Source organism: Ambystoma mexicanum, chromosome 8, assembly GCF_040938575.1.
Source record: "Ambystoma mexicanum isolate Mex_15411 chromosome 8, UKY_AmexF1_1, whole genome shotgun sequence".
Classification (NCBI taxonomy): domain Eukaryota; kingdom Metazoa; phylum Chordata; class Amphibia; order Caudata; family Ambystomatidae; genus Ambystoma; species Ambystoma mexicanum.
Genome location: NC_090929.1, coordinates 647,765,827 through 647,792,988, shown reverse-complemented (window position 1 = coordinate 647,792,988; position 27,162 = coordinate 647,765,827). Strand labels below are relative to the sequence as shown.

The 27,162-nt window shown below is 47.4% G+C and overlaps 1 protein-coding gene across 2 annotated transcripts in view; it reads left to right on the top strand.

The window, feature by feature from the left end:
* The window catches only part of NBL1 (NBL1, DAN family BMP antagonist), a 159,803-nt gene that overhangs the window by 36,755 nt on the left and 95,886 nt on the right, over positions 1-27,162 (top strand). The gene's annotated exons all lie outside the window — the stretch shown is intronic.

Genomic DNA, 27,162 nt, shown 5'->3' with positions numbered 1-27,162 from the left:
AGGTTATCAAGAATATTTTGGAACTTGTTGAGGGGGTAATGGGGTTATGAACTGGGGTCACCATGCTGTACAGGAACACAATGGCTACTCCACACCCATGGAGAACAACTACTAGGGTGCATGCATGGGCCGGATTTCATGAGCAGCAGCTAAAATTAGCTCTTGGGTACTTGGCATCTCTGAGTAGGCAGAAGCTACCCTTGGAGAACCAGGAGCAAGTGCATGGTGTGCAGCAAATTTAAACTTTGTGAGATGCAAACTTGAATGTTTAGTCCATCGTATGCAATCCATGATGCTTTAAATGTCGGGTATGTTTGTAGGGCACCAGATGTCCCTAGGAGCCAAACGTGGTTCCTGGTAGGTGGCGGGTCGTCAAGCTAACCAGGCTCTCTAGGGCTAGAAGCAGGCGCTATATAGCTCCCAGCAATTTCGAACCCTGTGCATGGGTCAGGAGGAGGACACCATGGATTTCTATCCTAGACCATCAGAACAGGGGGAAAATATGGTATCTGGTAGTTTAGCTTGTTTATTTGTATCGCGCAGCCAAACCCTGGGGTAACTGGGTGCTTTATCACTAGGATCAACAGTGGTTACAGAAAGTTGCACATACAATGTAAAGGCAGGTGAAACAATGTAGCGGATAGCGTGAAGGACCTGGTTACAGGTTGGTCCTTGATGTGGCATTAATTAGTTACAGAATCCTCTGTGAAACACAGGCAGCATAAAATGCAGAGAAGGCGGGTGTCGTGCTGAGTGTCTACTACAGTCTACTGCTGAGCTGGGAGTAATTCCTTTACCTTGGATCGGAAAGACCAGAACGATATGTCCGCTCTGATAGTCATCGGTAGTGCATTCCAGGCTTTAGCTGCTCTCACAGGCAAATCCCCATACATAATGTTGCCGGGAAAAGCCATTGTCGACATTATATATATGGGGACTGGTTGCGGGGATGTCCCCTGCTCCCCTTGTAAAAAAAATAAATAAAAATCAGCAGTTGCAGGCGTGTCTCCCTCAAGATCAATGTAATAATGACTCAGCAAAAAAGAATGGCGACATTTTTGCGGGGACATTACATGGAACCAAAAATATGAGTGGTCGGCGCAGGGGCTAAGCCAGTGCCAGACCTAAACCTTTGGTAGCAGCTTACAAGGTGGGGGCCAGTAGAAGGGGAGTACAGATGGGCCATAGAATCTGCAAGTCCGAATCCTAACCGGTAGGAAAGGGCATGGGGGAGCTCTAGTGGACCTGATGGCTGCCATTTCCTTTTGTGTGAACAGTTTATTTGCAAAAGTAAAAAAAAAAAAATAGCATAGGAAAAGAATCCATAATAATTAGAAATTAATCGCTTATCTCATCATACATTAATTATATGAAAACAACATTCTTGCAGTCCAATAGGGCATCACAGTAAGGCTAAAGAGAAAGTGCAAAGTGCCAGGCCATTAAAGGCAGTTCAGGCCTAAAGAGAAATGCAAAATGTAACATCCAACCAGATTATCATCCACTATAGTGTGGATAAAACTACTTCATGATAAAAACACTTTTTTTCTCCCTCCCTATGTCTTCGACCAAAGAATATTTATCTTTTTAAGTCGAGTGTTGTCATGATCTCAGCATCCGTAAAGTAGACTTTTTTTTCCTCAATACTTTGTATCATATAAGGCCTACAGGTGGAGAACGATGTTTCCATTGAAGCGCTATCTGGAGCAGCGCTATGAAAATTGCATTAAGAAAAAGGATCCCCGAGGAGCTCCCCAAAGATATCTCTCATACTGAATAGAACACTTTAAAATTCAGGCTGTATATCAGGAGACTGTATATGAGCGTACATCTAAAAAATAAATAAACAATTCCAGTATACCCTTGAAACTCTACAGATAAAAGACATGTGAATTGCATCGTCCTTTCTGTCCTGACATGTGGGGCATTTGTAACTGTGATGGAATAAATACCAAATATACTTTTTGGGCTGTACATTCTTTTTTTGTGGGGTGGAGGGGGTTTGTGGGCAATGTTTCGGTTTGCTACAAATTAATGAAATCCTGTACAAAAACATCTCGTATAATAAAAGGCCAGGTGTATGTATGTTTGATGCAGTCCTGCGCAGTAGAGACTGCCAGCTTTGCCTGTGGTCACTGCTAGAGGTAGCTGTTGCCATAGAATATATACAGTGGTCCTACTGTGTTAATGAAAACCTAACAAATATTTGTTTTCTATTAACCTGAATGATAATCAAGTTTATCACATATCAACAATGTATTTCTTTACACACTTTGGCCCGTGTACACAGGCGTTCACACTGGTTTCAAAATAGTCTGCCATATGCATATCCAATACCTTTTTCTTGTGCTGTAATTTGTGATCCGGGGGCATCCGGATTGGATCACTTGTTTGTAAATTGCTTTGCACAGTAGGGCTGATGAGCAAGTTGGGGAAGCAGGGGACCACGTTTTGTTTGTTTCTTAAACAGCCAAAACTGGACTCCCATATCTTTTAGAATTTTTTTTTTACAACAATTAGAGAGAGCACCCCTTTCCAAACCGTGCCCTTCGGAGACAAGTTTCAAAATCTTGATGCCTGCCGTTTCCAATCCATCCAGAACCAGAAATGTCTTGGAGAAGGGGAGTGCCATTGGCTGTATGTCTCAGTTTATGAAAATATACTAAGGGGGGGGGGACCCCTTCAAGGTGCTTACTCCCTAGGAGCTTCTCTACCTTCAAAGAAGGGTTTACAGAGACAAAAATACGAATAGCAAAGGTAGAGAAAAAAAAATCTAATCAGCTACATCAACATATTATCACAAAATACACATTTTATTAATCATCATTAAAAAACATCATAAAAATACTAAGATGTTAAAAATGTTTTTTTTTAAATACATATATAAAGTGCAAGTGACACAAAACTCAATGGTAACAAGTCAATTGTAACAATTGGACATTAGTCTTTGACTGAACTGTAGCGCAACTCCTGTTATACAGCTTCATATGACATGTACAGGATAGGCAAAACTTTTTTGGTCAACGTAGACCCAGATACACAAACCGGATGATAGCTGGTGCAATGCCTCGACATGTTTCAGTTCATATATTTTCATTCAAACTTTCTTCAGGAGGATTTTTTTGTTGTTCCGTCACATTTCTTTTTTTTCAATCAATAGGGCACCTTAACATATTACAGTGCTCAAACCAACATGGTGCTGCTGAAAAACATTTACAAAAACCGTGTGAGTCTAGGTGCTCACTACAGCAAAAACAGATTCAATCTGTATAAGCGAGGCAACAGAAAAATAAATACTTCCATTACCTAGCATCAGAGTGGTAGTGGTACAAGGGAAGGCTAGAAATAATTCCGTCTTCGAGCAATTCATGCATCTTTCATAATTTTCACTATCTTGAAAAAATACATATAAATTGTATCAAAAAACACTACTCATGAAGAGCCTCTAAAAACCATCTGTTCACACGTGCCTCTGCGACCCATCTAGGGCCTATGCCAAAATTTTATTACTCATCTTGCAAAACAAACAAACAAAACCAGTAAGGATACTAGAAAAATGTTGGAAAGGGAACACCCTCCCATGGACACAGACAGTAGAGCCTTCAAAATTCAAATGGAGTACTCGGCACTAGACACTAACTGCAAAAAAATGTGTCTCTCCAGACTACGCTGGATCTAGGGTGGCTAATCACGGGTGCTGTCGAGGGAGAAGACATTAAGAAAAGTCTACAGGGCGACTGGTGAGAAGTTACTGCAGCTATATAGTGTTGGAAAAGTAAACTAGGTGTTGTGTTGGGAGGCGTGTGCTACGTGCACTCGTATGCCCGCGGGGAACGGGGCCACATCGGGAGGGCTGAGAGCCACTGAAAAAAGTATAAGAGAGGATCGATTTAGTGGGATACTACAGCAGAGGAAGAGCTGTGGAACTCTATGTACGGAGTTCACATCAAGGAATTGTGTGCTTTCAAAGCCGCTTCCCGTACCGCGTTAAAAAAAGGCCACTCACCCTTGCTCGCGCTCGTAGATAAAGCGCCTCAAGTGGATCACAAAAGAGCAGCACCCCTTGAAGGAAACAACCTGCAAGGCAGAAGTGCAGGCGTTCACGAGTTGCAATCTCTTCAGAATGGCACGTCGGCTGCGCTCGGGACTTAAATTGACAAAATTCCCAGCAGCCCGTGCGGGGGGAAACGCACGGCACAGTCTACTATTGGCAAGTGGTTGTACTGCGAGACAAAAGAAGTCCCTCCTTAGTGTCGTTACCACGGCCCAAAATAAACCGGGACACGACCCCTACTGGTAAACCGTGGGATAGCCTGGAAAAAGTAAAATATGCATACAAACTATCAATACGAAAAACCCCTTGAAAGTAGCTCAATCAATTGTAAACTCAGCAAGGTTCCTCCAAAAAAGGTGGGATTGACACAGAAGTAATGAGTCAAGGACACCCCAGGCTTTGTGCCCCTCAATAGCATCGTTTAACACGTTGAGGTCACTACGAGTTCGAAAAATGAGTTGTTCATTTTGTAGGAGTTTCTGATTTTGGATAAAGAGGGTGTCGGCTTTAACCACCAACAGTACTGTCCACCTGAAACTCTCAAAATTGTGTGCTTTCTCGACAGTGTTTAACCATAGAGGGTTGAAATATTTTGTGTTTAATGCAACTCTTGTGTTCATTAATCCGAATTTTTATCTTGCGATTGGTTTTACCAATGTAATGGAGATCACAAGGACACGTAAACATGTAAACTACATGGTCAGTGTTGCAGTTTGAGAAGGATTTCTGAGTCCACATGATATTGCGACCTATATCTACTTGGGATTTAGATGTGGTTTTACAGGCTACACATTGGCCACAAGGGTGATGGCCCTTGACGGGGAGGAGGCCCCATAAGCTGGTGATCCTGGTCGTGGGTATTAACTGGCTCTTGAATCGACACTGACTCACACGAGGCAGATTTCGTGTAGGCAAAAAGGGGTACAGGAGTGTCAGACTTAGTCGTTTTTAACACTTTCCATTGTTTCGAAATGTTCTTCCGAATAGCTAAACTATGACTAGCCCCATAAGCTGGTGATCCTATGATTAGTAAAGGTGTTCACACACACTATTCTACCCTCCAAACTTTAAAAAATTTAAAAACTGATAAAAAAAGGCAGCGAAGCATGCTTTTAACAATAATAGACAAGCCCTTCTGGAAGGCAAACCTAAAAAAAGTTTGGAGGATAGAATAGTGTGCGTGAACACCTGTTACTAATCATAGTTTAACTATTCGGAAGATCATTTTGAAACGATGGAAAGTGTTAAAAACTACTAAGTCTGACCCTCCTGTACCCCTTTTTGCCTACACGAAATCTGCCTCTATAGGCAATCGTGTGAGTCAAAGTCGATTCAAGAGCCAGTTAATACCCACGACCAGGATCACCAGCTTATGGGGTACGTGAGTAGTGTTTTTTGATACAACCTATATGTATTTTTTTTACAGATAGTGAAAAATTATGAAAGATGCATGAATTGTTCGAAGACTGAATTATTTCTAGCCTTCCTTTGTACCACTACCACTCTGATGCTAGGTGATGGAAGTATTTATTTTTCTGTTTCCTCGCTTGTACAGATTGGATCTGTTTTTGCTGTAGTGAACACCTAGACTCACACGGTTTTTGTAAATGTTTTTCAGCAGCACCATGTTGGTTTGAGCACTGTAATATGCTAAGGTGCCCTATTGATTGAAAAAAAGAAAAGTAACAGAACAACAAAAAAATCATTCTGAAGAAAGTTTGACTGAAAATATATGAACTGAAACATGTTGAGGCATTACACCAGCTATTAGAACATCTGGTCTGTGTATCTGGGTCTTCGTTGACCAAAAAAGGTTTTCCTCTCCTGTACATGTCATATGAAGCTGTATAACGGGAGTTGGGCTCTAGTTCAGTCAAAGACTAACTTCTAATTGTTACAATTGACTTTTTACCATTGGGTTTTGTGTCACTTGCACTTTATATATGTAGTTAAAAAAAAAATGCTAACAGCTTTGTGGTTTTATGTTTTTTAATGATTAATACAATTTGTATTTTGTCATATGTTGATGTAGCTGATTATATTTTTTTTTCTCTACCTTTGCTATTTGTATTTTTGTCTCAGCTTATGAAACACCGGTGAAATATTGGAAGTGTGCAAGGAGACCACGTAGCAGACAGTCCCAACTAATTAAGAAAGCAGAAAAGTCACCTTGGCAAAGAAAAATCACGCAGGCCAGATTGCAGAAATATAGAGAAGTGGAGTATTCTGGGATTAGGTAGGGTACAATGCCAGATAGCAAACCTATTAATCGGGAAAAGCAATGGGGACACTTATGGGATGGACACGTGTTGCTGGGAAAATGTCCCTGTTATACAATTGGGATAATGTCGGCTGGAAATGCGTATCCAGGCAACTAGCCTCTGGATTCCTGCCTATGTTTGCCTAAGAGGCAAGATTTACCGATGCTTGCCGAGCTCTTCCGTTTATACACCTCTCTATTGAAGCAGAGATTAGTATAGAACTTGGTGAATGATGCATTAATCGGCTCTGAATCAGTATGAATGCTATCGGTGTCTTATCACTAAAATTGATGGGGGAGGGGGGGTACTTTATCCGGATCCTAGTGCTTCCTATGAAGGAGCCCTCCCACCAAAAAACCTACCCATAAAATCTCTTCTGCTGAGCCTGTCTCTTGGGACCCCTCTACGAATTGAGTTTAACGATTCAGCTCTTCTTCCCCCTCGCTCTTTAAATGGGTACTGCCCCCAAAACTCCATACATCTCTGGCCAGTCGTTCCTCCCTTCCTGTTCCACTCTCTCAATGTGGGCTATGCTCCCTAGCCCCCATACCTCCCTACCCAAATCTGTCTCTAGCACTGCCCCCTTCCTAAAGGACTGGCGCCCTCTCCCAGACCCACACAGCACCCCTACGACCCACACAGCCCCCTACCTCCTTCCTGATCAGTGCACAGTCCTGCCACCTCACCTGGAACTAGTACAGCTCCAGGGACTGGCAACAGCCTTTAGTTCGTTGTGCGGATCTGTCATTCATGCCCAGATTTGGCGACTCTGGTTGGGCCCTCCTGGATTCGACGAAGGGGAAGTGGATACAGGAGAGTAAGTCACTTTATACCTTAAACGCAACCACACCAGAACTCGCGGGCCTGCCACCTTCGCCATACTTTCTTGCCATAGCTGGCTCAGCCTGAAACGTAATTTTTGTACACTGCAGAGCGGAATTCGTAGAGTTTTAATTTCATGGTTTCTAGTAGGGTTCTATCATTTGACCCAGCAAAGTCATTCATAAGGAGCCCTTGAGGATCATTAGCGGTGGCTGGTGACATTTGTAATAGGAGGATGTAAACCTTTCCTAATGAATGCGAGCAGTAACACAGTGAGGGAGCCCCAACCGACTAAGGGAGATTCTTGAGGGCTTCTTCACATGAGAATGTTCATTAAAGTAACACGTTAAAATGATGTATTTTCAAAACTTTTTGTGACAAAACAATTGGCAAAATCCAGATAACTGGTTTTGTAGGGTAGGACATGAAAAAACCAATAGCTGCCATGTCTCCAACATTTTTCAATGAATGATCGTGGTGCCTTTGCCGACAGTATATGCCAGTATTCTGCCAGTGTAACAACCAACCTCTTCATGCAGGCTGTGCGTAAATCTATCCCAGCTGGCTGCACCAGGATTTGCCAGTTTCCCATGTAAGGAAATAGTCATATTTGCTTTGCCCAGTAATGATACTGTAAGAACACATATGCATACTTGCTGCACAAAGGTAGACTCCCCTCTACGCCCCAACTGCCTCAATGTAAGAGCACACCTTGTAGGATTTGTCCATAATGGCAGTAAAAAAAGTCTAGACCACTGTGAGAAAATGTGTGCATTGGCTGTGTTAATAGGCACCTTATTTTGCCCCTCCACTGATCAGGACCCACATGCATACACACTACACACACACAATGCATACATTCATACACATACATCACCTTGCATGTATACATACACTCGTACATGCAGAAACGCATCATTTTTCAAAACTTACATTTGCTTGCTTGCATTGCTTGTTGCCTAAGCGCTAGACTCAGTGCTCCAGATAAGATTGTGAGGTGGGAGTAGTGTACTCCCCATTCCTAAACTTTGAGAGTAAATGTGATTTCAAGAGAGTAAAAATGACTTTTCTACTTTGCAAGATAGTAAAATGTATGTGACATCCAGCAGACATATGCAAAAACGGTATGAAAATCATGACCATCCGGCAGTTTTCTCCTTTGGGACAGAATACACCTTTCATTATGTCTCACCTGTATATATTGAAATGTTGAAAACACAAAAACCTAACCAATTACATAGTAAAGCAAACTTGTATTGTGCGTTTTGAGGTTCGATAGCAGAATTGTCTTTTGATGTTTAATGAAAGTCCTCATTTCCTGGAGCTATGACTACCTAATGTTATGATACAACAGTACAGAGAGAGGCAAGGACTCAGTGCTAAATTCTTTATATCACTCATTTCCTGGGCAAACTCTTGGAAAAGCTGGCCATCACCCAGCTTAATCTACATACTGAATCTGTTGGTTGCCTCCATGACTGCCAGTCTGGCTTCAGAGCTGCCAGAAGCACAGAAACTGCTCTGTTAAATACCCGTGAAGACCTGCTCTCCAATCCTGACTCTAATCTCCCTTCTGACCTCATTCTCCTTGATCTATCCTCTGCTTTTGACACAGTCAACCGTGCCATCCTGCTCAATCGTCTCCGGGACAACCTTGGTATTACTGATCAGGCCCTGGCTTGGTTGACCTCCTTTCACACCGAACAAACGTCTCTGGTCCAACTGGGGTCTTTCCTCTCCTCTCTCTCTCTACTTGTGGTGTTCCCCAGGGGTCTAACCTCTCTCCTGGGTTCTTCAACCATTACCTGGCACCTCTTGCCCACTGCATTGCTACTTTCTGCTCCAATTATCAATTCTGTGCGGATGAGACACAGCTCTCTTTCAGGCTCCCCTCAGCCACCTCTGCTTTTTCACTCATAGCAGACTGTCTGGCCGCAATTCAGGAATGGTGTGCTGCCAATGATCTCTGCCTTAAGGCCAGTAAAACCGAGATATTCTTTCTCTTTCTCTTTCTCTTTCTCTTTCTTTCTCTTTTTCTCTTTCTCTCTGTTTCTTTTTCTTTCTCTCTTTCTCTTTCTCTTCCTCTCTTTCTCTTCCTCTCTTTCTCTTTCTCTTTCTCTTTCTCTTTCTCTTTCTCTTTCTCTTTCTTTCTCTTCCTGTGAGGCTAAGAACCTTGTTGTCATCTTCGACTACACCATCTCCTTCTCTCTGATGTCGCTGAACCTCTTCAGAGGTATTCTTCCTTTTCTCACTTTCTCCCCAGAGCTCTGGACTATTGCAACAGCCTCTTTCTAAATCTTCCTGCCTCTATTCTTCGACCATTACAACTTATCCCTTGGACTGTGTAACGCTCACCTGGTACCCACGGGCACGTCACTCAGCCTGTTCTGACCTCTTAAGTCCTCGAACCCTTTCCTGGAGTCTACTCGACTGGAGACTGGGCCTGAAACACAGAATTGGTAGAGTTTAACTCCCTATTGTCTCTGTGTGCTTTAATCCCTTCTTACCCGGGGTCCAACCCTTCCATTTGATCCACAGCTCACCTTGTTTTCTTGGAAAGTGTGCTCTCCGTCCTGCTTTCAGCGCAGGGGCGCGTTGATTGATGCAGGCTCGTTGCTGCCTAGTTACTTCACTGGCAAGAGTCCGACAGGTAAGTATGAGTCTTTTGAACAGTTCTCTAACTTTGTTCCTTTCCTTCCTTAGATGATGGCTGGCATCCGGGGATGGCGACGTGCTGCTGAGATGAGTAGCTCTGAAGGTGAGTGAGAGCGCGATGCAACCTTTTCGTATTTGTATTGAACGGAGTTCTTTTTCTGTGTCTTTTAGGTGCCGTGACGTTTTCAGCGTGGATGCCGGTTATGAAGAAGAAATGCGGTGAGTAAGCGCGGTATGCGGCGCCTCTAGATGTTTCCACGCTAACCTGGAGTGTCTTTTCCCTCTTGCAGATGGATGAGAAGTTCCGGAGACAGAGTTCCCCCAGAGCGGCTGGGATTCAGGTAAGCGTTTGAAGCTCGTACAGTCTTTAAAAATAAGCGAAGATTTGCTGAATGCTTACTAATGCCTTTTTTCTGTTCTTTTCCCTTTTCCTTAAGAAGCGGCGTGCCGGGATGGGAATGACACCGCCGAAGATGCCCGCAGAACAGAAGGAGCGATGAATGATCGGCAGAAGCGCCGCAAGGTAAGGCTGTTCCTAACGGTGTTCTTGTTCTTGCAGCAGCTGAGCGCAGAAGAAAGATGCAGCCCTACTGGAGACCGATCCGAACACGGTGAGTGTCACGCTGCAGGTGCAGAAAACACAAAGCATATTTCTCAGCCTGGGCGTGGCTTAAATAGTCTCTGGGTATCCCAGGTGTCTCTGGGCTGAACCACACCCAAAAGTCTAGGCTGCACATGCAGTTCAGGGAACCGAAATATGTGGGGGCATCCATCTTGTCCCCATCAATGCACTACAAGTCCAATCCCCAATGTTATCCTATGGGAGTGAGTGAGTCTGGTGCCACAAGCGCCAAGTCTGACTCCAAGTGGGTCTTTGGAGGGATGGAGAGGCCCTTGAGGGCCATGTAGGTGATCGTGGCCTGGCTCCAGCCTGACATCTTGGAGGGTTGGGGACATGAGGGGCAGGAATCATGACAGACTGCAAGACTTGTCCTTGGCCTCAAGCCCAGGAATCGTATCTCTCCAGCTCTGAAATATTTTCACTGGCTCCCCGTGGCTGCAAGGGTTAAGCCCAAGACCCTCTGCATTGCCCACAGGACTTTCTGGGGCCTGGGACCGCTCTACCTCCAATTTTCTCTTCCAACATATCTTCTTTCTCGAGCTCTCTAATCATCCACCTCCAAGCGGAGAGTTGGGGCAGATCTATCTCCTTGGCTGGGGCCTCCTAAAGGCATAGACCTCTGAACGCACACTCCAGAGTAAATACAACCCACTAGGGAATAAGGCCAAAAGATAGCTTTACAAGGATAACAAAGTTTTACTCTTACATAATATGAGTGTTAGCAAAGAACTCTGCTGCCTGAGAACACTCTGCCAAGAATTACACGGGCACCATATTAAGAAGGCCAAAAGCATCACCAGTGACATCATCATATAAATTCGAAATCCACATGGCTGATTGGTACAGACATATACTTGGGCCTGCTCCATAGGGGATGCCAGGCGCTAATTAGGTGCGTCTTCCCAGTTAATCCTGTTACACGTGGGTCAGCTGGGCTCATCCTTGCGAACATTAGAAACACTCTATCTAAGCTAAACAGCAGCAATAGTTATTCATTCACTATGGCAGGCACATGAATATCATAGGAAAGGGGTGCCGGAGAGAAAGGAGGATAAAATAGTTATCTTGACCCCTGCATTCAGGGCTTCAATTCATTAATATCGCAGCTTCCCCTCGCCCCCCGCCCCCGCCAAGTTCTCCCCCGGGGAATTGATCTATGATTTACCGTTCCTGGTACCTCATGTTACAGGAGACATGTGTTGCTATTGGAGAGATATACAGTTGCGTGAGCTTTTAGATCTGTGGTGGCCAGGTTAGGGCTTTGGGGTCTGGTCGGTGAAGTGTGGCTGGCTCCGGCCTGGCTAGGTGGGGGTCGGAGGCCCCACTGGCAGTTAGTGGAGATGGATGAACGCAGTGCAGGGCCTGGTACTGTCTCACGCTCGGAGCAGGGCACATTCCTGAATGTGATACTAGAGATTTGCAACACTGGATGGACAAAAGGGAAATGGACTTCCGTGGGAACAGGGCTCGTGCGGAGCTGGCCTGGTATGCTGATGGCTTGGCACCTCGGTGCGAACTCTGGATGCCAGCGCTGCAGCCCTCAGTGTTTCTGCTCTGGGCCTACTCCAAAATGGAGTTGTGGGGTAGGGATATGGCTGGTGCTATTCATCTGGATCTATACGTTACTGGACCGGTGTATGCATCCTTTGGGTGGAAGCTACTCCCCACTTGTTGGTTATATTCCATCGTATGGGGTTCGTCTGACTTGGAAGTGCCTAGGGGGGTGGGATAGGCTCATTTTCATCCCAACATTTCCTCTGGAACAGCCTCCCTGCCCCTCTCAAACTTGAGCAGAACCACATCCAGTTCCCGGAAGCAACTCAAGAGCTTCCTTTTCGCTTCCCTTTTTTCTCTTCCTCTTCACTGCTGATGCACCAGACTGTTCCGCGCACTGGTCACCTGGTCACCCTCTGAACCTGGGCCCAGGCTCCTGCATGTCCAGTTGCCCTTGTACTGCCTCTGTGCTTCCCAGCACATAAGGGCCTGTATCTGCATTCTTACAGTCCTTTCTCTCTGCAGTAATGAGCCACCCGCTGGCTGCACTTGTGAGTTAAATCCCCTTCCCTCTGCTCCGCACTTGTGCGATCTGAATGACACAAGGCCTAGTAAGATCGTTATTTTGACCTCCCTTGTTTCCTCCTCCTTGTCTTGTCGTGCCTAGGAACGCCTGTGTACAGGCGCATCATAAATGCCACATCATATATAATATATCTCATCTCATGGTCGAATGGTTATTTATATAGCTCTTTTGGCAAAGCCTGGTACATACAACGTATTTATCACAATTCTCACCAAACCGAAGTTGGTACTCCTTTATCCACCTCAAAAGGATGAAAGGCTGAGTTGGCCTTGCCGGGATTCGAACCTGCAACCTACAGATCACGCACACATTGCAGCAACGAGCCCTCAACCGGCTGAGCGATCTCATTGGCCAACATCCTTCAGAGGTCGGTAAACTGAGTATCGACTGAGGTATAATAACCCCAGTACCTAGATGTTGGACGAACCATGTATGTAGCGCTATGTAAGGTTAAATACCTATCTGGATGTTCACAGGGACAAGTTTTGCTGAGTTTCTATTTCAATTACAAATGTAACTGTCATTTGTTTGTTTTTGAACAGTGCTTTCACTTCCTGGAGAGTCAGGATTCTTGAAGGTTTGAGAGGCTAGAACACCTGTGTTTGGTGTAATGACAATAATTCAACTTTGAGCAAAGACTTTGCTGTCACTGACCATTTATAGTAACATACCCCATTGAGTGGAAGGTTGAGTGGATGTAAACTCGACCGTGCTCACTCCTCATGTTACACAGTTTTTATAATTAGAGTGTAAATTAAATAAGTGTAAAAATTATCTGCCTCTGCATGATTCTGCACACAACACAGGAACTCTGAAAAATACAATTGTGCAATACTGGTTTGCTTTCACTGGGGGGGGGAAGCATAATTTATTTCAAAAGATTAATTCTCAATTGCAACTTAGTTTTCCATTTTATTCTAAAATCCTAAAATGCTAGGAAAATAAATATGCACAGTGCTTCTGTTTGCTCCATGAACATCTACAAACAACACCAACACAGCAGAAGCTGAACGGAAAGAAACCATTCCTTTAATTCCAATGTGCAGTTTCTTTATTTGAAAGGCTTCAGAGAAATACATTCTGTTTCAGAGGCTTTTCGTCATGGCTTGCAATTACATTCATGTAGATAAAAATCAAAAGGAGCGTACTGGTTTCTATCAAGTAACCGGACCGTTGCACTCCCCTCTGCTCTAAACGTGTGCGTAAATGTACACAGGAAAATAATAAAGCTGTTGTATTTACAAGATTTTCATGCATAAAAAGTCCTGGTACGAATCTTATCTCGAGGCCTGGCTGGGCTTCTGCTCGCCGTTCCTACTGCAGCTGCTCCGAAAGACCGGGCCGCCCCACCCTTCAGGCAGACACTGGGGGTAGATTTCATTCAAACACTTCTCTGAGACCTCATTCCTGGTGTGGGTGCAGAACATTAACAGCTCAATGCCCCTGCTAATTTTACAGAATGAAGCACACAAGCCATTCTGGCCAATGGTCCCTGTAGGCTGGGTAAGCAAAATCCTCCAGCCTTGCAAGGCTCATTGGACATGTTCAGTTGGGGTAGTCCACCCATGCTGACCCAGGAGCACTCCTTTTTAATACATTGGGCTGCCCGTGGCTCATCTGTAATGGATAGAGGGGTCAGCACCCCATCGGCCATAATGCAAGAGCCGCCCCTGTGACTAATGGTTCTGATACTCCCTCCTTTGATTCCATCAAATTCACTCTCCTCTGATAAATGGTTTTGGTGCTTCCCTTAAAGTGGGCATGTGAGAAACCGAGCACACGTTTTCTTAACTCCACTCTTGAAAGCAACATTTGAAAGTGCCATTGGTTTAAAATGCCATGGAGGCCTTTTATAGAAAAGGTCTTGTAAGGTTAAACGAAAGCGTAACGGGAGGATGATCAGAGTAGGGGCAAGGTCCTACGAGGACCCGAGGATGATGCCTGTATTAAATCTATCCTGCAGTGCCCTATCATGCACTGATTACCAAAATTAATACTCATACACATAAGGGTACAAAAGCCCCCATGCCTCTCTGCGGCTCGGGTGTGACACAGAATTTACGGAGCCGGAAGAAGTAGCTCGGAGAGCGTTGGGAGAACAACTAGACTGCAGAGCACACTGTGTCTAGGACATCGTCTTTGGGTGCCATGTGCTGTGATCGTGGCAGCCGCCATCAGTGACGGGCACCAGTGTCGTTACAGGGACATTTCCCCGACAGTATGGTGCAATCTTGGAGGCTTCAATACAGTTACTAATACGATACTTCTCCTACGTTGTGAGAGCTAACTAAACAAGCATTGACCAAAGCCAACCATTTTTGGTTTAAAGGCATGGGATCTGCATTTGCCAGGAACTGCAATAATGGTACTACTTGGCCATAAAATGGCAATAGCTGACACAAATACTGGGGAGAATAAGAGGCCGGTAAATGCCTATGGAGGAGCCAACATTGTTGGTGCTGTCGGTGCTTGTTTAAATGAACATTGAGTACCAGAAACTGATGTAGGATACACATAATATAGCACCCAAAAAGCAGCCCCATACAGTGAAAAATCGGGCAACCTGTACACTCCACCACAGAGGTGGATTTTATACATTCCAATTTTCTGTGCTATGTTCTGTTTTGTTAATATGCTTCTATACTGCGCCAAACCACCATCGGAGCATGTGCCACTAATATTCAAACCAACCAACTTCAATGTTATCCTGTTGTATGCATGATACCCAATTGAAGGTAGGAGCTCTGTGTACAGACCGACCTCTACGGCAGATGTTTTAACCCCCCTGTAGGCCCGTACTAAGTATAGTGAGGACAACGAAATTGCAAGTCCCAGAATGCAATAGAATCTTCTATTCCTTGAAAGGTGATTAACTGTATCAACAGGTTACACTCTATTAAAACCCAGAAGGACTGAAGTAATCCAGAAAAAGGGAAGTCGGAAAGCTTCATTGGAAACAACCCTGAGGCCACCAGCTGAGGACATTCCTGTTCTCCAGGTCCAACACCCAACTCTGAATCCCCCGAACGTTCCACCCTCTGTCCATCCTGCGGTGATGACTTCATGCCAGTGGGATTCTAAGATGTTTACAGGCTCTAGATGCCTCGCAACGCAACAAGGACCTCATGGAATCTGTCGCAGTGAAGGATTTGTATGAAATAAAGAAATAAATGGCACTGTATTAGTCAGGCAAAAACAGCTTTTCAAATTAATTATTGAGCTTCTATACTGTGCCGAATCACTGCCATAGTGGTTTCAATGCGCCTATCGTTGTCCTAGGTTTTACGATGTATTGCGTCGCCACCCAGGGATCGCCTGACACTAGTCTGGTGGAGGAAAATGAAATATGGTTGTCGAGATGGACAAGGAATAGAAACAAGGCTAGGAAGAATGAAAAGGAGTTTGAACTGAGATGGGGGGAGGGATTGTGAGTGGAGAGATGAACATATTTTAAATGTATAGTCTGGGTGCTTGCAGCACGCCACATGTGCTTGGGGTGTAGTGACGGCATGATTGGGTCACCGCTAGGATAAACCGATTCTTTATAAAACTCGAGAAGTTGATTGCGAAGTTCAAGGACAACAAATTCCAATATATATGTGTTGCTTGTGTATAAGAAAAAAAGATAGGAGATGTAGGAGTGGGAAGAGAAGATAAAGGAAGCCAAAGAGTCCAGGATTTAATCCAGTGTTGTATGAACATTTTAAAGAGACCGGTAATATACAGAGCATCCAGTAAAATACCTGTCTCCCAAAAATAGACGTATGGCGGGGAGTCACAAAACATATGATGCATCAAGTCTGCAGGCAAGATGAACTTTAGGACTAAAACTTCCAAGGGACCCAGGTGACGGATTTGGGCCAAGCTAAGACCAATGAAATGCCACTGCAAACATTGGGCCGAAGAGCTGGGACCTCTTCCTGGCAGCCCATGTTCAAGGGGAATAAAGAAAGCGAATGGAATAGGTCTGGGTTGGTGGCTCTGTGACACCCTGACTCCCCCCCCCCCCCCCCAACAGTTCTTTACATGTTGGGAGTATTTTGAGGACACCAAACTCAAGTCACAGAATGCAAAGGGGCTTTGGTTGAGAAGCTAGGACTGGCTCAAGAGTGGCCACTTCTCAGCTTTCTAGCAGGTATTTCCTCTAAGCAAGAGGTGGTTATTTGGTTTTATGCAAAAAAGACATACCTAAACATTTGGAACACTGAGCAAAGGAAATCTGTGTTTTGTGGTTTAATTAAGCACTAAACCTTAAAAGGGACACCTGAGTGCTCGCTGTAATCACATTAATTTTGCCAGGAGCTACCAGCACTGATAAGTGTTGATGATGAATATTTCCTAAACCGTTAACCCTGGTGTTCTTAAGTTGCTGCTTCTGCCTTTGGCCGACCTCTGTACATATTTTTTGTAAACTTAAAATCGGAATTCTCAGCAAAAGAGGAAGGAAAAAATTAAACCTTTGCGAGAGATGCCAAACCGTCATGCAGTGAGTTGTGCTGAACAAATGGCACTCGCCCATGGACAATAAGGTTGTATACGGTTTGGCCATGGCGCAAATGTTCGTTGCCGAATTGATAGTGGTCAATTCAGCTGCAAAACCAGTTTTGCCACTGCCAAATATACCAAAATTACCTTTTCGCGGTCCGCTCATCTTCTAAACCTGCACTGTCGTATTTGTCCCTCCTACGTGGATTGGTTCCGATGCCGCAGGGTCCCCTTTTCTTTTTTTTTTTTTTCTTCGCGTCCCCTGCCTCCAAACCGCCGGAAGAAAAGCCATCACTACAGCACCCCTGCTCTCCATGTTTGGTAGTGATTACCCAAACTGATCAAATGTTTGAATGGTACTGGCCGAATTTTGGCCAGATTTACCATACGATCGTTTGTAAACTATCAATTTGGGTAATACCGACAATAACACAGCTACACCATGCATGGGCATCACTATATCACTATAGCATTAAACATCTAGCAGTGTGCTGCATTGAATGTTTGAAGTTTAAACCAGGTTTAGGTAAACCTTGCTCATCAATCGGGGGGCGGCTGAAGGCACCCTTGGGTAAGACGTTTTTATTATACTAGGAGCTGATTTACAGCTGCAGTTAGAGCTACTTCAGGAGGAGGGTGTTTTGGGCATGGCCAATGGGGATGAAAATGTTGGCGATTTAAACGGTTTGGGCATTCAAACCACATCCGTAGGCTTGTGCCCTCCTCAAATCCATCTCCCGCCTATCTGTACTGCTGAGCTAATAGTTTTGCTTGTATGTGGCACTGGCGTACCACCGAATGGCCAGAATGAGACATTTTGTGACTGTATATGTATGGAAGGAAATTACATTGTTGTACAGGGGGTATCTCATGAAAATGTACAGCAAGCATCTCATGAAAAAATGGGCTAGAACAAGACTTGCAGTTCTCCAAACTGTTATATATGTCCTAGAATGTCCAGACATGTTTTTGTTAGGATGAGCATTGTGGCCAATCAAAACGGCAGAGTCCAACTTCCATTATTCGCTCAAGTGTTTCTTACTGAATCACTGACCTGTTTCAAATTAAAAATTGTGGACATTCTTATGTTCACATAATGCTCTTTGCTTTTATGCAAATGTCCAGGATTTGGGTCTATGAAGAGATACTGTTGTGTGACCTGGGCCCACACCGCCTTGGCAACGCTCCCTCCTCCACTCTGCCCCACGCCTCCAAGGAGGAGAGTGTTCTCCCAGTAAATTTGTTAAATTTCCGGCACTGCTTACATGCCTGACACGATGGGTAAGTTTGTGAAAGGCACCGAGTGCACACCATAACCAGATGTCATACATGCATAGAAGGGTAAATTGGGTGTCAAAACACCATGCCATGTCTACAAATACTGCCAACAAGTGTGCTAGCCTGTTAAAAACATAGCGCCAACCTGAGTGCCATGCCTTTTGCGATGTCCACGTGATGCATGTCATGTGGACAAGTAAATAAAAGGTGAACGAAAATCCGGCGGCGGCCAGTTCCCACTCGGAGAACATACCAAGCGTGTCTAGGCATTTATTGCATGTAAGAGGCCACTGTGCTCTGTCAGCCTCACCGGGCACAGCCCACTCCCGGCGAGCCAGACACCACACTGGAGACAAGGTGGGGGACGGACACCCATCTGTCACAGCCCCACGACAGCGTATCAAGCCTGATCCACTCTGCGCCCCAGGACCCACTGACGCGTGTCGTGCCCACACACAGTGGTGCCGGGACAGCAACAACACAACGCCCCTAGGCATACTCCAGCAGCCGGTGAGACGAGGCGTCACGGCTCAACACCACGCCCCAGGCACCCCCCAGAGCCTGCAGTTTCATATTGTGCCTTTCCCAACTGGTTGCCTGGGCGTCGGTACAACGGGAAAGGATGAAAAGAATGAAGTAGGTGCGCCACCAGTGCCGCGCAGCAAAAGGGGATCAACACGGGAATATACCTCCCTGACACTAATCCCATCACATGCGGAGGTACCCGAACCCCGCGGGAAAGCCCAGCACATGCAAAGAACACAATCGTGAAAACACATGTGCAGCCACATTCATGGCGTCAACTTAAGGAGGCTTACAGCGCAAAGGACAACGCCTGAGTGGTGTGCTCATACATGGAGGCCCCAGCCCATCACGGCCCAGCTGCACACATTCCACGTGTCACGAAGTAGACATCCGGGACCGGAGTAGCCACAAGAGCCCTAGAGAAGAACACTGGTGCACCAGTAAAAGGCTGTCGCCACCCAGGACCAAGCCCCGCCAGCGTCCCCACCAACGGGGCTCCTGCTTTCACCTAGACACTTGGGGAAAGCGCTAATTCACAGCCAGAACCATGGGGGCAGGGGACCCCCAAGCCGACGAAGCAGCGAGGCAAGCTCCAGGGACCCACAGGCGCGCTGACAGGGACACACACCAGATATACCCTGCCCATCTCCCAACATGGCAGACGACCTCGCAGTGACGCCACAGAGGCAACAGGGCCAGAATCCAGACACCAGCACATGGCTGGACACCACGTAAGGGCCCTTCATGCAGCCTTTTAACTCTTCAGACCTCGGACAAGGCTCCGCTGGGAGCTGTGGATCCAACAGTTCGAGGTGAACATCAAATCATGCGACATCACCAGCGAAGAGAAGAAAATAACCTACCTCATGCTCGACCTAGGCACCATGTCCCTGCGGCTGTTCAACATTCTCCCAAACCGTGGCACGCAGGATGACAGCGAGACTTTGAAAGACATCCTCATGGGGAAGTTCAAGCCCAAAGTCAGCCCTGACTGCGAAAGATTCAAAATTAGCCAGACAACGACCACAAGAAGGCATCGACGATTTTCACAGCCGACTGCCATCAGTTGGGACTTCCGGATGAAGAATTTGCAGTGAGGCAACAGGTAATACACGGCCTATCGTCAGACAAACTCAGGAGATCCATCCTATCTGAGACAAATCTCCCGCTGGACACCATCCTGTCCATGGGGGACTGCGAGAAAGATCTGACGAACATGTGTTGGAGATGGAGCAACTAATCAGCCGCCTGCCATTGGACACCGAAACGCCACGCACTAGCATGACCACGGTCAAAGCCCTGCAGCAACGCAGACCACAACAAGGGCAATCCGCCAACTGGACGAAGAACTGCCAATCGTGTGGCGGACAGCAACACAGAGGGGAACCCTGCCCCACATACGGCACGACCTGCTACAAGTGTGGGTAAGTAAACTATTACGCATCGTTGTGCCTGAACTCTCAAAAAGCCAAAGATCACCCGCCGCGGAGGAACACCCTGGACTAGGACGATGCAACACCATAACACACAGCTAGGCCAGTCAAGACAGCATGACCGCCAACCGTGGCGTCAACCCAGGAAAATCCAGAGAAACCAGGAAAGGACGGGCCCGGGCAATCAAGGGAGAAGACACTGACAGTGATGGCAGCAACGACAATCAATAAAACAGGGAACGGTCCCCAAGTCACGCCAGCAGGCACCACAACCCCCAGTGGGAAAGGGTCCACATGATAGCAGTCAAACCAACACACCGCAAGAAAACCAGCAACAGCAAATCACGCCGCAGCTGCACCGTGGCAGTGGGAGACATCCCCATGATGATGATCGACACAGGGTCCACGGTAAATGTCATGCCGACCACCAGGTGTGAAAAGCACGAGCCAAGGCCCCTCTCTGCGGCGGAGACCCGTGCTGCTAAAGCCCCTCCCTGTTGTAGGCTACTTCAAGACTGCCCTTGCACACCACGGGAAGAGCTGCAAAACTCTCATCTATGTCATGGACGCAGGAATCGAGATCCTGCTCAGCTGCCCAACGGCAGAGCGACTAGAACTCATACAGTTGAACTTTGCAATCCAGTCCAAGGAAATAGATCACCTGCTAGCAAAACAGTGGAAACTGTTTGACGGCATTGGATGCCTAAAAGGAAGATCAGTAAAGCTCCACATTGACCCCACGATAGAGCCACGAGCAGTACGACATCGGAGAGTCCCTTTCCACATGAGGGCAGTGGTCGAAGGGGAAGTAAGCAAACCTGAGGACCTCCGGATCATTGAAAAGAACACTGGCCCTACCCCCTGGGTATCGCCGATGGTGGTAACAGCAAAGCCCAAACAACCGCAGGTGGTGCGCATATGCATCGACATGCGCCTGCCGAATGTGGCAATAGGGAGAGAAAGTCGCAGAACACCTATGATTGAGATGATCGTGGACCTGATCGGCGCCACCATCTTTAGCAAGTTAGGCCTACGATCAGGCTACTATCAAATTTGCCTGGCGAAAGAATTGTGCTACATCACATTTTCCTCACATCTGGGGCTGAGGAGATACCGCCACTTCAATTTCGGCATATCGTCAGCTGCCGAAGTTTTCCACCACGAGATACGCAAGGTACTCCAAGATCTGCCAGGAGTCACGAATATCCGGTCAAGTGGCACAGCGAGTAGAGCGCTCACTTTGACATCTGTGCAGAGCTTGCTAACGCAGGTTCGAATCCCGGCAGGGCCAAACTCAGCCTTTCATCCTTCCGAGGTCGATAAATGAGCACCACGCACCGTGGGTAATAATAAGCAGCGCTCAGATACCTGAGGGTTTGAAGTGCTATATAAAAAAAAAAAAAATAAAAAAAAAAAAGTCAGCGATGACATCCTGGTCTATGGCACGACCGAAAAAAAAACACAACAGCCAGCTAGCTGCCACCCTACAGCGACAAGAAGATTCAGGTCTCACGCTTTTTTGGCTGCGTCTTCAACGAAAAAGGGGTGTCAGCAGACCCAGGCGAAGTAGAGGACATTAAGAATGCACAAGCCCCGACCACAGCCACAGAGGTCCAGAGCTACCACGGTATGGTGATGTACTGTGGGTGATTTATCCCCGACCTGGCCACCATTGCACCCCCACTGAGAGAACTCACAAAAACAAAGTCGACTTGGGAGTGGGGAGAAGCCAAAGAAAAGGCATTCCAGAGAATCAGACTCGTTATCCAGTGATGCCACCATGGCGTTCTTCGACACCAAGCGCACGACAGAGCTACTGACGGGCGCCAGCTCAGTAGGACTCGGAGCCGTCCTCACCCAGACAGACAAGGGTGTAACCATCGTTCCCATCTCATTCGTGAGCCGAGCACTCGCCCCGACCGAACTGAACTACCCACATATAGAGAAGGAAGCACAAGCCATCAAATGGGGATGCAAGCACTTCCATGTGTACATCCTGGGGCACCCCGTAAGTGCTGACAGACCACAAGCCGCTGGTCCCCATATTCAAAGATTCAGCGCCACACCCACTGGCCAGGATTGAGCACTGGATGCTCCAGCTGCAACAAATCGACCTTGAGGTACAGTACCGGACCGGAGCATACAACCCAGCAGACTTTTTGTTGCGACACCCCCGACCGGCCACAGGCACAGAATAGGAGGCAGCCAAAGAGATGGAAGAGCATGTCTGCCGCCAGGTCATAGCATAAGCCAAGCCACAAGCCATGAAGATCGACATCATGGAGGAGACAAACAGACCCCTACCTCCAACTAACCAGGAAGGCGATCCTAATGGGAGCGTGGAAAACATTCCCCACAGCGGTCGCCCAGAAGATGCCCCAAGCACAGGAGATGTTACAAGCCCTGCTTGGCATCTGCCACGAGCTGTCCATATCCCTCGAAGGCCTCGTCCTCAAAGGCCATTGTATAGTGCTGCCCACCACTCTCCATGTGAGGGCCCTCAAACTAGCACACAAAGGCCACCAAGGGATCGTGAAGAGACAGGCTTTCCTCAAGTCACGCGTATGGATGCCTCAGATACAACAGAAGGTCTTGGCACTTATTGAAACCTGCACAGCCTGCCTAGCGACATGTCGGCCAGGCCCCCCCTCCGAGCCCATGGCCCACCCCCCAATTAGCGAACGCCGATGGGACGCCGTAAGAATTGACTTTGGCACCATCGCCAATGAAATGTATCTCCTAGTGGCCTTTGACGACTACACCTGATACCCAGAAGTCGAGCAAGTCCTCTCGATGGACGCAGCATCAGTCACCACCACGCGTGTGAAGATGTTCGCAATCCATGGCATACCTTCATCAATAAAAAGCAAAAATGGCCCGCCATTCACAAGCAAAGAATTCAAACAATTCGTTGACAGCATGGGAATCCGGCACTCCCACATCACCCCATAGGCCAACAGCGACACTGAAAGATGTATGGCCTCCATCAACAAATAGGTGAAAATCACAAAAGACCAGGGACGACCATGGCTGCTCGAACTCTCGGGAGGATAGCTCAGCAGCAAGGTGCTTGCCTTGGAAGCAAGACGACACACAGCAACACAGGTTCGATTCCCAGGTCCGCGCTTAGAAACCTCTGGGTATTAAGCGTGTTATAAATACCCCATCATATCATAACATATACAGGTATCTCCGGTCATACTGGCAGACCCCTCACTCAGCAACTCGAGTCAGCCTGGCAGGCCCTAATATTTGGAGCCCCATTCAAACACGACTATCCCGACATTACTCATGGAGACCCCCGTCTATAGACCTGGAACAAGTAGAACGCTGAAGACAGGAACACAACACCAAAGGGGATAGAGCCAGATGGGCTACTCCAAGTGGCCTCCAAGTAGTGGACACAGCCCTCGTGAAGAATAGTGCAAAAGGGAAAGATGGCCCTCCAGCACGAGTCGCGGCGCTGGACCATCAACAACCGAGAACATGGCCTAGCCACCGATCAGAGGGGGCTAGAGACAGTGACCCGAAATGTCTCACTTCCATCGAAGCCCACCAACCCTATGGGAGGAGTCCCAAGAGAACCAGGACCCCACAGGGGGGCACCCCTCGTAGCTGAGAAGTCAACACATGAAGACAGACAGCAGGATAGGCCAACCCTGGAACACCTGCCACCATATAACGAAGACCAGAGTCCACCCAGACCCCTCACCCTGCAACGAGAACTGGGAGAACGATATTCGCTCCAGAAGTGGTTGATACCCTCCAAGGGTACGTCCGAAACGGCATCTACACACGAGCGTAAGGGTGACTGTCCCGAACTGATGAGCACCAGGCGACGGAAGAGAACCACGAGAAAAATAGGAGTCTCTTGTTTTCTCACTCGTTTCTTTGTTCTGTTTCATCTAAAGTTGCAAGGGGATGTGATGTTCACGTGAACAAGTAAATAAAAGGTGAGCGAAAAGCCAGCGAAGGGCAGTTCCCACTCAGAGATCATACCAAACGTGTCTGCATTTATTGCACGTCAGCAGCCCCTGCGCTCTGCCGCCCTCGTCAGGCCTAGCCCCCTCCCGGGGGCTAGGCCTGGTTTTGAACATGTGACCTGCATCACTGCAACAGCCAACTTAAACTACCAAGCCATCTTACCAGGGTTGCTACATATGAGGCATGTTGCTAAACCACCTCTGTAAAAGGCACATGGAGACCTAGTTCCGGGATTGCAGGTTGCTTATTGTCATGTTGTTCCTATGGGCATACCGCCCGTCCACCTAGTTAGGTGGGCGGACCGCCGTTGCGGTCCTTCTTCCCGCCACACGGGAAGTGACGTTGGGGTGTGGGAGGGGGGTTGAGGGGTTTCGGCAGTTCATGCCTTGTAGTTAATAAAGCAGGTTATCTCCACAACGGCTCCCGCGTGATATGTGCCTCTGTCGGTTTGGGGAACCGAGCAAAACCTCACATCTGGCGACGAAGGTGTGTGCTACACCCACCCGTGGCAGGGAGGCCCGCAGTCAAGCGGTGTACAGCGCGTCAGCGCACCTCCAACCCTGAGGCCCGAAGGCCCTGGAAGGCACGCAGAGGACCGCGGTCGAGTGGCGTGGCGCGTCGGCGCTCTTCTCGGGGAAAGAGGCCCCTGCAGAGAGGCTCACTTCAACGCCACAGGCAAAGCGAGCACTGGCCCCAGCAGACACGGAGCGCAGGAGTGCCCAATTAGCCACAGGGTGGCCACCAGCATGTGCGCAGCACGCCGAGCCAGCCCTGCCCCCATCCATCACACGCTGCCTGCGACAGCGAGGGAACCAGGAAACGGCAGGAAACCCTACAAAGGAGGAAATGTCCGTCACGAACGACAGCCACACTCTGCACGTGCGTGCAGGCGGAAGCATATCAGCACCTCAAGATATTACAGGGCAAAGATGAGCCCCGGACAGTAGGTAAGCACCGGCCTGAATCAAGCAAGCCATCCACACCATGTCATCTCCTGTAAGTCCAGCGGCATCATCATCAGGAGGCGCAGGAGCCATTGCAGATGATCCCCAACAGGCGCAAGGATCAGGTAACAACTCGCAAAACCTGCCTATACCCGGCCCATTTGATGTCAGGGACACTTCCAATCTGGGACCCAGATGGATCATATGGCTAAGGGACTTTAAGTTCTATGCAGGGGCAATTGGTCTGATTGATGACGCAAGGCTAAAAAACACCTTATTCATGACGGTAGGCCCAGAGGTCAGGGACATAGCAGGGGAGCTGATGAACGTAGACACCGTCACATATGATGAACTCCACGGAAAACTCTCCGAATACTTCACCCCCCACACCAATATTGACTATGAGCGACCCGTATTCCACACCACCAGAAAGGAAAAAGGAGAATCGCTGGACAACTTCGTGATGCGCTTGCGCATCAAGCTGAAATACTGTGAATTTCACAAATATTCCAATGAAGAAGCATTGAGATCCCAGGTCATAGCCGGCTGCATGTCACAATCATTCAGAAAACCACTGCTCCAAAAGCAAAGATCCCTAGAGGAAATCCTTGTATTAGCCAGAATGATGCCCCCTCACATAGCGGTAAATGCACAGATGCCACGTGCTACCGATGCGGATACGAATATCCACACGTAGGCCATTGGACAGAAATGTGCCGCCTGCGGCCGAATGGACCACTACAGAGCCGCATGCAAGAATGCGCCGGGACCTGTAACCGACAGACCAAGACAACATGAAAGAAGAAGCTCACGGCTCAGGCCACCCACAGGAAGGGGGGGGGGAAGAAGAACAAATGGGACCCAAAACGAGAGGACAGGATCCAAAGAAACTTGTATGCAAGAGAAGACAGAAAATCATCAGACGGGTCCAGACCATCTCAGAGGAGAAGGTTCGTCCGTTACATTGAAATGAGATCCCTGTCCCGCAGTGAATCTCAGTCATCAGAGGAAGACCAACGAAAGAAGGGGTATGTGTAGGCACTCAACAATGCCACGGCCACCCAACACAGTCCCACGCTAACATTACAAGTTAACAACACCCCGCTTGAATTCCTCATCGACACTGGGGTGACAGTCAACATTATAAGTGAACAGGCATACAACTCGCTGGTCAGCCCCCCGAAAATCAGAAAAGCCACGGTGGACATCTACCCATACGGCGCCACCACCCCGCTACCCTGCAAAGGGACTATCTCTGCATGGTGCGTGCACAAATCGCACGCGGCAAAGATTCCTCTACACATCCTAAAGACGGAAGCCAACAGTGGGTGCATTCTCAGTTTCAAGACGGCCGTCGAAATGGGTTTGGTGCACATACTGTATCAACTCATGGCCCACAAATACTTTGCCAGACCTGATCCGATAGAACAAACATTTCCAAACCTATTCAAAGGGCTGCGCAAACTGAAACACAGGAAGGTACAACTACACTTAAACCCGGACATACCACCAGTTGCCCAACACTATCGAGGGATACCCGTGAACATTCAGCACCAAGTTGAAGAAGAACTAAACAAGCTCATCAAACTCGACCTCATCGAACCAGTATCGGGTCCCACTCCATGGGTATCCCCCATTGTTACCGTCCCAAAAAAGTCACCAGACGGGTCTATACGCCTGTGCGTAGACATGAGTAGGGCAAACGCAGCTATTGAGAGGGAGAGACATCAGGTGCCCCGGATAACTGATATGATCCACCTCCTCCATGGGGCACAAGTTTTCTCCAAACTGGATCTCACAAAAGGTTACCACCAGATTGAAATTGCACCCGAATCCAGATACATAACGACTTTCGTCACACACCTAGGCTTATTCCAGTACAAAAGGCTCAGTTTCGGGATATCCTCTGCAGCCGAAATTTTTCAAGAAATGCACAGAGTCACCAGGCACGTACCGAACTGCCTAAATTACTCCGACGATGTTCTGGTCTATGGGAAGACGAAGGAAGAGCATGACGCA